The sequence below is a fragment of the Natrix helvetica genome (genome assembly GCF_964273705.1).
Source record: "Natrix helvetica genome assembly, chromosome: 6".
In the NCBI taxonomy this organism is placed as follows: Eukaryota; Metazoa; Chordata; class Lepidosauria; order Squamata; family Natricidae; genus Natrix; species Natrix helvetica.
The window spans coordinates 2,753,508-2,766,710 of NC_138553.1; positions in this window are offsets into that span (position 1 = coordinate 2,753,508).

The following is a 13,203-nucleotide window of genomic DNA, read 5'->3' on the forward strand; positions in this document are numbered from 1 at the left end:
TTATTATTTTTACATTTAAAACAATGCAATACCGCGGAGTTGGAGTGGTCATACATTCACATTATGTGCAGCTAGTTTCAACCATTAACAGTTAATCTATTTAATACATTGTCTGTCCTTCTGTCCAATCACAATATATACATTTGTTCCAGTCTTGTCACCTTGTCTTATACCAATCATAAAATCTGTTCCATACTTCAAAATATTCTGATTCCCCTTTATTTTTAAGTTCAAGAGCGAGCCTATCTGCTTCTGCACAGGCCAACACTTTTCTGATTGTATCTAGCTCTGATGGTGTTTTTTCTTTTTTCCAATGCTGTGCATAGGTTATGCGCGCTGCAGTCAGTATATGTATGATTAGATAAAGTGCATCTTTCTTAAACCCCTCCGGTATTATGCCTAGGAGAAAAGTTTCTGGTTTAAACATAATTTGTTCTCCCACCATTTGTTCTAACCATGATGGAATCATTTTCCAATATTTTTTTGCCTCATTGCACGTCCACCACATATGATAGAAAGTGCCTGGTGTTTTTTTTACACTTCCAACAATTTGGGGCCAGATTTTTGAACATTTTGGAAAGCCGTGCTGGAGGGAGATGCCATCTGTAGAACATCTTATAAAGATTTTCTTTATACGCCATAGCCAACGTTAGTTTCTGATTAAGTACCCAAAGTTTTTCCCACTTAGCCAATTCCACATTGTAACCGAAATTTTTCGCCCAGGCGACCATGGTTTCTTTGAAATGAGGGTCCTTGATGCTCTCTGAGCTTGGTGGTTTTCTTGCAGACATTTCCTGACCCAACTAGATAACACCATCACTGCTAGAAGAGAGGGGGGGTTGGTGGAGAGGAGGAGGAAGAGGAGGAGAAGGAGGACCGTGGGGTCCTTGGTGCTCTCTGAGCTTGGTTGTTTTCTTGCAGACATTTCAAGACCAAACTAGGTTACATCATCAGTGCTAGAAGGGAGGGGGATTCTAATTCTAATTCTATTGACTGTAAACAAGACATTGATTGCAACACGCAGGCCAATGAGCCAGCTAGCATCTCCCAGCCTGGCTGTCATAACTCCCCATCTTACCAACTGAAACAGCTTTTAGGTTTAGTCATTTATAGAAAGGGGAAGCTGCCAAACCGTGTTTATTTATCCAATGTACACAATTGTCCCTCTATACAGTGAAACACACCCCCCTTTGTTCTCTCCCCATCCGTCTCTCTTTTTTGCTCCTCGTTCCGTTGTATTTCTCGTTGTGTTCCTTCGCATTGTCTGTTTTATTGCTCTATGATCTTACTTCTATTCACTCGCCTTTCCTTTCTTCTTCTTTTATTGTGATAAGCTGCCTGGAGTAGACAGGCAGTAAGTAAATTTAACAAAAATAAAGAAAGAAAAAAGAAAACTCTGGGCACAAAACAAAGCTTCCTCCCTCCTCTTTCCTCCCTTCCTTCTTTTCTCCTTCTTCCCTCCCTCCTTCTGCTTCTTTCCTCCCTCCTTCTTTCCTCCCTCTCCCTTTCCTCCCTTCCTTTCCTCCTCCTCGTTCTTCTCTCCCTCTCTCCTTCCTTCCTCTTCTTTCCTCCCTCCGTATTTCCCTTCCTTTCTCCTCTTTCCTCCCTCCATCCCTCTTTCCTCCCTTCCTTCCTTCTTTCCTCCCACTCTCCTTCCCTTCCTCCTTCCTTCTCTTTCCTCCCTCCCTCCATCCCTCCCTCCTTCCCTTCTCCCCTCCCTCCCTCCGTTCCCTTTATCCCTTCTCCTTTCTCCTTCTCCTCTCCACAAACCCCACCCCCTTCTAGCACTGATACTGTTCCCTAGTAGGGCCATGAAACGCCTGCAAGAAAACCACCCAGCTCAGAGAGCACCAAGGACTTCCAAAGTCCTCTCCTCCTCTCCACAAACCCCACCCCCTTCTAGCACTGATGATGTTCCCTAGTAGGGCCATGAAACGTCTGCAAGCCAACCACCCAGCTGAGAAAGCTCCAGGCACTCCATAATACAGTCACTGTTTCGCATAATTAGCACTGCCCTCATTTGCAGTCAACCTCGGAAGCCAGTTGCAAGCACCGATCCTTATTGCATTGGAGGCCTTGCGTAGGGGCACGAGATAGTTACAACGAGGGACCCTTCCTGACCCAATTGGGGTCTGCTCGACCCGTGAGAACCTTCCACCCCCCTCCCCGTCTTAGATCTGCCCTGGCACAAGCTTTGCAGCACAGAAAACGTCTTCCACGATTGCTCCACAGTACGGAATATGCTGACCGCAGGAAACGCTCTACTCTGCCTTCTCTCAGGGCACTGAGTAACTTGTTAGAAACTGCTCCTGTTGCACAGCCTGGGGTGCGTGTGGATATCTCATAATTTGATTAAAGGGTGTGTTTTTAATTGCATTTATTAAGGCCTTTGGGCACGCCTCTCTTCTGCTGCTCTGCAGTTGCTGTGTTCACCCTTTTAAACTTCGGGGAGGGGAGGGGGGCAAAAACACGCCCCCCGAGGACCCTGCAAACAGCGAAAATGAATACATTAATCACTGAAAATGATTGCGTCTCACCTAAGGCGCAGGTCACAAGGCTCAAAGTTATCCCGCTTTGGATAAAAGGTCCTCAACTTACAACCGAGTTCTTGTTCTGCCTTGGCCGTGAAAGCTAGCTGGGTGACTTAGGGTCAGCCACCAGGAGAGGGTGAGTTCCAGTTCTGCTTTAGGAATGAAAGGCGGCAGGGTGACTTTGGGCTAATCGCTAGGAGACAGTGAGTTCCAGGCCTGCCTTAGGCTTGAAAGCCAAGTGGGTGACTCTGGGCCAATCCCCAGGAGACTGGGAGTTCCAGTCCTGCTTTAGGCATGAAAGCCAACTGGGTGGCTTTGGGACAATGCCCAGGAGACTGGGAGTTCCAGTCCTGCTTTAGGCATGAAAGCCAACTGGGTGGCTTTGGGCCAATCCCCAGGAGATTGGGAGTTCGAGTCCTGCTTTAGGCATGAAAGCCAACTGGGTGGCTTTGGGACAATCCCCAGGAGACTGGGAGTTCCAGTCCTGCTTTAGGCATGAAAGCCAACTGGGTGGCTTTGGGCCAATCCCCAGGAGATTGGGAGTTCGAGTCCTGCTTTAGGCATGAAAGCCAACTGGGTGGCTTTGGGCCAATCCCCAGGAGACTGGGAGTTCTAGTCCTGCTTTAGGCATGAAAGCCAACTGGGTGGCTTTGGGCCAATCCCCAGGAGATTGGGAGTTCGAGTCCTGCTTTAGGCATGAAAGCCAACTGGGTGGCTTTGGGCCAATCCCCAGGAGACAAGGAGTTGTAGTCCTGCTTTAGGCATGAAAGCCAACTGGGTGGCTTTGGGCCAATCCCCAGGAGATTGGGAGTTCTAGTCCTGCTTTAGGCATGAAAGCCAACTGGGTGGCTTTGGGCCAATCCCCAGGAGACTGGGAGTTCTAGTCCTGCTTTAGGCATGAAAGCCAACTGGGTGGCTTTGGGACAATGCCCAGGAGATTGGGAGTTCGAGTCCTGCTTTAGGCATGAAAGCCAACTGGGTGGCTTTGGGCCAATCCCCAGGAGACAAGGAGTTGTAGTCCTGCTTTAGGCATGAAAGCCAACTGGGTGGCTTTGGGCCAATCCCCAGGAGATTGGGAGTTCTAGTCCTGCTTTAGGCATGAAAGCCAACTGGGTGGCTTTGGGCCTATCCCCAGGAGACTGGGAGTTCGAGTCTTGCTTTAGGCATGAAAGCCAACTGGAATGCTTTGGGCCAATCCCCAGGAGACTGGGAGTTCCAGTCCTGCTTTAGGCATGAAAGCCAACTGGGTGACTGGGTCAATCACCAGGAGACAAGGAGTTGTAGTCCTGCTTTAGGCATGAAAACCAACTGGGTGGCTTTGAACCAATCTCCCCCCCCCCCCTCACACTCTCTCTCACACTCTCTCTCAGCACAACCCACCTCACAGGATTGTTGTTATCGCCTCGTGGTGATAAAGAGCCAACATGCAGAATCCACAGGAATATTAATGGCCGTTTCTGTCCTCACATATCCAGTTTTGGTCCCCACATTACAAAAAAAAAAAAAAAAAAGACGTTGCCATTTTGGAAAAAGGGCAGAGAAGAGCAAACTAAGCGGATCAAAGGCCCGGAGAGAAAAACATACGAAGAAGAGTTGCAAGATTTGGGTTTGGCCGCTCTAGAGAAAAGGAGGATTAGGGGGGGACATGATAGCAGTCTTCCAGTATTTGGCCACAAAGAAGAGGGGGTCAATTTGTTCCCCAAAGCACTGAAGGGCAGGACAAGAAACAATGGATGGAAACTAATCAAGGAGAGAAGCAAGCTGGGATTAGGGAGAAATTTGCTGACAGGGAGGACAAATAACCAGTGGAACTACTTGCCTCCAGAAGTTGTGGGTGCTCCATCGCAGGAGGCTTTTAAGAAAAGATTAGAGAGCCATTTGTCTGAAATGGAATAGGGTCTCCCGCTTGAGCAGGGGGCTGGACTAGAAGACCTCCAAGGCCCCTTCCAACTGTTATCATTGTGTTATTATTCTGTAGTTCAAACCTTGGGAAGAAATAATAACGAATCAGGGAGAGAAGCAACCTAGAGCTAAGGAGGAATTTCCTAACAGTGAGAATAATTAACCAGTGGAACTCCTTGCCTCCAGAAGTTGTGGCTGCTCCATCCCAGGAGGCTTTTAAGAAGAGACTGGAAAGCCATTTGTCTGAAATGGAATAGGGTCTCCTGCTTGAGCAGGGGGCTGGACTAGAAGACCTCCGAGGTCCCTTCCAGCTCTATTCCCATTGATCGGGGGCATATAGGTGCCCTCCAGCCTTCTGCTGCCTGTCCAGCGAAGAAGCCTGCGACCTCAGAGGCTCTTCGGCAGAGTCTCCGGGAAAGATCTGAAGGTCAGCGCTGGTTCCATGTTCTGGCGGCCTCAAGGAAAGGAAACAGAAGGGGCCAGCTCCTTTAAAAATAACTGGCATGTTTTTTAACAGGTGGCTCACCAGACAGGGGAAGGGCTGGAATGCAGGCTGGGGTGGGGAGGGGGAGGCAGAAGGCTAGGTGAAGTGATTCAGACACAGTTGGTGGGGCGGGGAGGGGGGGAGTTGGAAGGGGGAGGCCCAAAGGGTGGGATGCAGCTTGCAAAAGGACCGAGAAATGAAGGTTGGGCTTGCATAGACAGCCCCCCCCCTTGGTTAAGAGGAAAGGCAGAACTCGGTTTATGAGAGAATATTTGTAACTCAGGGTTGAGGTGAGGGGCCCCTGGTGCTCTCTGAGCTGGGAGGTCTCCTTGCAGACGTTTCAGGACCCAACTAGGGAACATCATCAATGCTAGGAGGGAGAGGGGTTGTGGAGAGGAGGAGGAGAAGGCAGTGAAAGGAGAAGGAATAAAGGGAAGGGAGGGAGGGCTATGGGGGTCTCCTTGGTGCTCTCTGAGCTGGGAGGTCTCCTTGCAGACGTTTCAGGACCCAACTAGGGAACATCATCAGGGCTCAAGGGAGTGAGTTTGTGGAGGGGAAAAGGGAGCGAAGGAGGAGGAGGAGGAAGAGGAAGAAGAGGAGGAGGGACTGTGCGGTTCTTGGTGCTCTCTGAACCTGGTGGGTTTCTTGCAGACGTTTCATGACCCAACTAGGTAACGTCATCAGGGTTGAAGGGAGTGCGGGGAGTTTGCGGAGGGGAGGAGGACTGTGGGGTTCTTGATGTCTCTAAGCTCAGTGGTTTCAATACAATAATACAATACAATAGTAGAGTTGGAAGGGACCTTGGAGGTCTTCTAGTCCAACCCCCTGCCTAGGCAGGAAACCCTATTTCTTGCAGACCTTTCATGATCTGACTAGCTAACATCATCAGTGCTAGAAGGGAGTGTGGTTTGTGGAGAGGAGGAGGAGGAGGAGGAGGAGGAGGAGGAGAATGACAGCAACTGGAGTCCTTGGTGTCTCCGAGCTCATTGGTTTCCCTGCAGACGTTTCTTGGCCCACACCGGCTAACAATACCAGTGCTACTACATCGCACTAGCCCTGATGATGTTACCTGGCTGGGTCACAAAACGTCTGCAACAAACAACCAGTCTCAAAGAGCAGCAAGGGCCCCTCAGAACTCAATTTATTGGCTTCAGAGCCATATTTTGAATCCTTTCTGTCCAACTCACTTCTGGGGACAAAATACTGACCGTCGCAGCCTCCTGGGGTCACACGGACTCTCTTTGTGACCTCCTGACAGGCGAAGTCCATGGGGGAAGCCCGATTCACTTAATAAAATGTCTGGCTAATTTAACGACCGCAGCGATTCGGTTAACAAACGTGGCGGAGAAAAGTCGTAAAACGGGTCAAAACTCACTTAGCAAAATGGCTCACTCGGCAACAAAAATTTGGAGCTCGATTGGGGTCGTAAGTCGAGGACTCCCTGGGTGCTTCATCACCGGAGGTTTTTAAGAAAGGATGAGGCAGCCATTTGTCTGGAATGGAATCGTTTCCTGCTTGAGCAGGGGGTTGGGCTAGAAGACCTCCAAGGTCCCTTCCAACTCTATGATGGGGTTATTATTTTGTCGTTCAAATCTTGGAAAAAAGATAATATAAAAACGTGCAGCGATTTCTCAACAATTCCTCCGTGCAGGAATTGCAAAAATACTGAATCTGACCTAGCCGTCCTTCATTAAAAAGCGCCTCGCCGTCAGAAGTCTGAGGATTAGGTTCAAACCATCTGTTTTGAAGATCTCAGACCCAATGTGGACTTTATTTCATTTCATTTTTTGCTTTTTAAAAGATACTATTTCACTTGCTGACTTAGGCAAACCCCGGCTTGTCAGAATTGTGTCTGGGCCTCTCGTATTTCCGACGTGGGAATAAGGAGTAAGTTATCTTCCAGATTTAAAACGATTCAACGTGAAACTTGGCATGCTCGGGACATAGTTGCCTGTCACATGTGAAAAATGTGCATTCTGGGTTGATCCACAGGCTTTTTTGACCTGTGAACTACTTGGACGTCTTTATGAAATCCCCAGGGATTAAGCTTGATGCGGGCTTTTGACTCCCCTCGTTATTATTTTAACTCCCTTCCTTCTCTCTACCCATTCCCTATCTTTCTCTTCTTTTGCTTTTTTTAAATAGATTTTTCATCCCACCTTTATTATTATTATTATTTTATCAGTAACTCAAGGTGATGAACAGACCGAACACAACTTCCCTTTCCTAACAACAACCCTGTGAGGTGGGCCGGGCCGAGAGAGAGTGCGTGGGCCAAGGTCACTCTGCTGGGTTTCGTGCCTAAAGGGGGACTAGAACTCACCGTCTCCTGGTGATTGGGCTAAAGTCCCCCAACCAGCTTTCATGCCTAAAGTGGGACTAGAACTCACCGTCTCCTGGTGATTGAGCCAAAGTCACCCAGTTGGCTTTCATGCCTAAGGCGGGACTAGAATGCACCGTCTCTTGCTGATTGGACTGAAGTCCCCCAGTCACTTATATGTCTAAAATGGGACTAGAACTCCCTGTCTCCTGGCGATTGGGCCAAAGTCACCCAGCCATATTCACACCTAAGGCAGGACTAGAACTCACAATTTCCTGATTTCTAGGTCTTCATCTTCACCACAGCGCCTACGTGTCTCTCCTACTTCTTCCCCTGCTTTACTTCAAAGAAAGTCTTTTAAAAAGTTCTTTTATGGAATATAAACTTTTGTTCCCTCGCCAACTTTTTGAGGATGGGGAAGAAAGCAGGCAGAGTCTTTTTCAATCTACGTTAACCCACAGCGCCCTCTGCTGAGACGTAGAGGAAGCATCATTTTATTTTATTTTTGAACAAGAATAGTTAATAACCAACTCTTGAAATCATGGCTTCTTCTAGCCCACAATTTGGTCATAACCATAAACCATGGCATCGTAAGAATCTGCCTTAGGAAGGAAAAAGAGCAGGCAACCGTTGTCTTTGTGGGAAAGGAAGCTGGTCAAAAAATAGAAGAGGAGCCCAAAGCAGGAAAGACGATAAAGTTAAAAAGAAGAATTGCTGGGTGTAAATCCGGGATGTCCAAACTTGGCAACTTTAAGACTTGTGGACTTCAAGTGGAGTTGAAGTCCATAAGTCTTAAAGGTCCCAACTTTGGACACCCCTGGTGTAAATTAATGCATAACAAACTGAATCCTGGAAAGAAAGAAAATATCAGTGAGATTCTCAGGGTTTTGTTATTGGTATCCTGCCTTTTGTTGGTTTCACAAATAACTCAAGGCGATATACAATACAATACAATAGTAGAGTTGGAAGGGACCTTGGAGGTCTTCTAGTCCAAAGGCACTGAACTTATCCAACACACCTTCCTCCTCTTATTTTCCCCACAACGACGACCCTGTGAGGTGGGTTGTGTTGGAAGAAATGTCCTTCTGGATTCCGTTCCGGTGGTGGTTTGTTCCCAGTTAATACAGATAGGAGTGCATGACTGGCTGGAGAACTCTGGGAGTTGAAGTCCACAAGTCTTAAAGTTGCCAAGTTTGGAGACCCCTGCCCTTAACAACTGCGGCACAAAAGATAGAAAAATGGGGCAAAATTCACTTAACAAATACTTCACTAACCAACAAAACTGCTGGGCTCAATTGTGTTCATAAGTCGAGGGCTAACCCATAAAGAAGCCTCCAGAAGCTGTGAATGCCCCAACACTGGAAGTCTTTAAGAAGATGTTGGATAGCCGTTTGTCTGAAACGGTATAGGGTTTCCTGCCTAGGCAGGGGGTTGGACTAGAAGACCTCTAAGGTCCCTTCCAACTCTACTATTGTATTATTGTATTATTATTGTATTAAAAACAAGTTACAGAAGACAAGTTATAAATGAACTTTAATTCATTTTTACACAAACACACACCCCTAAATTTTTTATCCCCACCCACTTCAGAAAGTGGTGGTGGGGGGGGGGGGGAGGAATGCGTCTGCCCCTTCTAGCGTCCTTGGCCTAGAAGTTAAATATCTTCAGGATGAGTGTTATGTCTGTGGGAAAACTTTCCCAAAAATGCTCTCCCCCCTTCCAGTAACTGCCAGGGTAGATAAGAAACAGATCCTCTCTTTTCACTTTTATGCCTTTTTTAATGGGATAGACGTACATCGTCCTCGACCTCCGACTGTAACCGACCCCCAAATTTCCCTTGTTAAACAAGGCAGTTGTAAAGTGAGTTTTGCCCCCTTTTACAACCTCTTGTGCCACAGCTGTTAAGAGAATCACTGTGGTTGTTGCTAGTCACACAGTTGTTGTTTTTGAAGTTTTTTATTTTTATTTCTCATACATACATTCACAAATATATAATCTCCTAGCTATTTTTTTTCTTTTTCTTTTATTTTTTTATTAAAAATTTATAATCTCCTAACTATTATTAACAGTACATGTTATCTTTTAACATTTATAACAATTTTTCTCCTCTTAAATTTAGAAATATAATCGAGATGCCTTTTCTACCATCACGTAGACCCATCTTATTTTACAACAACCGTACTTCTTCCTTCCTCCCTTCCCTCCCTTCTTCTCTTTCTCTACTTTCTTCTTTCCTCCTCTCCCTTCCCTTCTCTACTTCCCCTTCCTCTCCCCCACTCCTCCCCTCTTCCTCCCTTTCCTACCCTCCCTCCTACTCTTACTTCCCCTCCATTCCTTCCTCTCCTCTTCCTTTCTTTCCCACTCCTTTCTCTTAGTCATACAATTGTGCAGGGAATCTGGCTTCCCTATTGACTTTGCTTCTCAGAAAGTCACACAAACAAAACAACAACAACAAAAAAAAAGGCCAGTTGCCTCCTGAAAAAAACACCTTTGGGACAACCACGACCTGGATGACTGAGAATCTCCATAGATTTAGCTATGCATTTGGGATGAAGACCCTTTGACAGGTGTGGGAGTAGGAATGGATTTCCAGAGGTAAAATTGCAGACTACAGGAACCATTTGCACCACTCAGGTGACCCTGAGGACAGAGATAAACCTCCAAGTGGCCTCAACGACCCTCTAAAAAGATGCAAATGACCAGCTGTCTGCAAGGAGTCTCAATCCTTTTTTCCTCCATCATCCAGTCAGAACACAGAAAGCTTCAGGGATGAGAAGCAAAATGTCTTCAAAAGAAAATCCAGAAAGTTCAGTTGCCTCCTGAAAAAGCACTTTTGGGTCCTAACCATACATTTTGGCTTTCAAATTAAACAACAACAACAACACCCTGAACCAGTCCAAAATGCTTTGACAGTCATTTACCGCTTCTAAATTCTTCCTCCCTCCTTCCCTCTTCCATGCCTTTTGGTGGAAAAATGAAATTTGAAATGGAAGATTCTTGGCCAAAGCTGTTCAGGGAATGAGATTTGTTATAGGATCTTCTCAGTCAGGCGTGTAATTTAGTGCAAGATTCTGAATAGGTCGGGGGAGGGGGGAGGGAAAAATGGTTTATTCGTTTTTTCCGTTCGCTCCTTTTCCAGAGGCTCTGAGCAGCTTCAAAAGTGCCAGAAGATTAAACTACAGGCAGTCCTTGACAGAATGACAGGGTGGGGAGGGACCTTGAAGGTCTTCTAGTCCAACCCCAAAGTTAGCTCAAAGTCACCCAGCCACTTTTGACGCCTAAGGCAGAACTAGAACTCACTATCTCCCAGTTTTCAGCCTGGTGCCTTAACCACTAGACCAAACTGTCTCTGTTAAGATGCTTCTTAAACATTCAGCATTATAGGCACGAAATACACAATGCTTGCAATTTCCTTTTATCCCCATTGCACAACATGGTTTCTGAAAACTGAAAATAAATGGTCCCAAAGCAGATACGGTAGTCTTTGACTTCCAACAGTTCGTTTAGTGACCGTTCAAAGTCACAATGTCACTGCAAAAAAGTGACTTATGACTGTTTTTCACACTTGCGACCATTGCAGCATGCCCAGAGTGAAGCGGTCACAATTCGAAGGCTTGTCAGCTTGACTCATATTTATGACGGCTGGAGTGTCCCGGGGTCATGTTGTTGTCCCTAATTCGGGTCTGATCCTGGTGCCGAAGCCAATGATAGGACGCCAGACATGAGGTTGAGGTTTCCTGATTGCTTTTTATTGGAAAGGGAAGGAAAAGGAAAAGGTTTCCTGGTCAAAAGGCCAAGAGCCATGAACAAAGGATTAAGTAAACTTTATACAATTTCACTAAAGGAGAAGGCGAGATAACAAGAAATATCCTCTAATAAACATTTGAGCAATAATTCTACAACTTGTTCCATTGGTCTCTAGCTGTCCCATTCCTAAGCCTTGGCTAATGAATGCCCCAGGAGTTCTCTAATAGACATTTCATTTGCCATCCCTAAGTTTTAGCTGAGGTCTGCAAGTTGTCTAACTACCCATCATTGCTACAAGCTTTACACATGCATCTTTCCTGTTGATGAGCATCCTTTGTTCTTGCCAGGCAGACCCTGAGAGTTACAGTCCTCCTGATTTACTTCCAAGTGGGTGCCATGACCTTGCTTTAGCAGCCAGCCCATTAATGTGATCCCAGCTTTTGCTGTCTTCTGGGAAGCAAAGTTTATGAAGTCAACGTCTCTCTACACCAGGAGTGTCCAAACTTGGCAACTTTAAGACTTGTGGACTTCAACTCCCAGAATTCCCCAGCCAGCTGGCTGGGGAATTCTGGGAGTTGAAGTCCACAAGTCTTAAAGTTGCCAAGTTTGGACACCCCTGCTCTGCATGCTGTCATACACATTTTATACATTGATGTTTTTTTGTGGAAGCCGGATTCACTTAGCAACTGCATTGATTCACTGGAACAACTGCCAGCAAGAAAGGTCTTAAAATGGGGCAAAACTCACTTAACAAATAATTTCACTTAGCCACAGAAACCTTGGGCTCAATTGTGGTCATAAGTTGAGGATTACCTGTATAAAGGTAATCGGTAAAGAGCCAAATTAGATGTGGGCATCCAGAGCAGGCAGTCCCCAAAAAATGCATCACGTTCTCACCTGGCCATTTAACCCACGTGTCCCCCAAAACGCCAACCCTGAGAGCCCAGGATGGGGGTACATAAAAATAAGTGGACATTGCAACCAAACTAGTAGCAAGGTAACAATTACAGGTAATCCTCGACTTGCAACCACAACTGAGCCCCACATTTCTGTTGCTAAGTGAAATATCCGTTAAGTGAGTTTTCCCCACCATTTTACAATCTTTCTGGCCACAAAGTGAATCACTGCAGTTGTAATCTGGTGTTCCCCCGTTGACTCTGCTGGTCAAGTCGCAAAAGGGCATCGCATGATCCCGGGATGCTGTGACCGTCATAAATACGAGCCAGTTGCCAAGGGTCTGAATTTTGATCCCATGATCATGGGGATGCTGTGATGGTCATGTGAAAAACTATCATTAAATATAATAGTACAGAATAATAATTATGAGAGGAGCTTATGTACACAGATAGATATAAAATGTATTGTATAGAAATTACCACATTGAAAGAGTAATATGTATGGAAGAAATATATGTATGTATATATGTATGTATGCATGTATGGAGAGAGAGGGAGGGAAGGAGAGAGAGAGAGGGAGAGAGAGGGAGAGAGGGAGAGGGAGGAGAGAGAGGGAGGGAGGGAGAGAGAGGGAGGGAGAGAAAGAGAGAAGGAGGGAGAGGGAGGAGAGAGAGGGAGGGGGAGGGAGGGAGCGAGAGGGAGAGAGAGGGAGGGAGGGAAAGGGAGAGAGGGAGATCGAGGGAGAGAGGGAGAGAGAGAAAAAGAGAGAGTATAATGGAGGCATACCGATGTGGAAAGTTTGCAAAGATGATATTTGTGTTAAAACATGGGGAAAAAAACCTGTTTAATAAAGATTTTTTTTTAAAAAAGAAAAACTATCATTAATTACTTTTTTCAGTACTGTTGTGAACGGTCACTAAATGGAACTGTTCTAAACCGAGGACTACTTGCACGCAGGCAGTGTTACCACCATTGCCTTAGTGATTGATTGGAGTTACAACTGCTGAAAAAGTGACTTATGACTATGTGGGATCGGCTGTGGCAACAAATCAGCCGACGCCAGAAGCCTCCGTTTCCGCCTCCGCTCCCCGGCTTGGCCATGGAGGACGGCGGCCTCTTCTGGGTCTCCCCGTCCCTCCCGACCCGCAGACGTTGCCTTCCCGAGAGCGGAAGGTATGCCGCGCGCCCGCCCCCTCAGCCGGCCTCCTCCCTGCCGAAAACCCGGCGAAAGGGCAGGCTTCGGGCCGGGCGCTAGGCCTCGCTCCGGGCGTCTCCTAGCAACGGGCTCCGGCGCCGCTGATTGGCCGCGACGTCCCGCCGCCA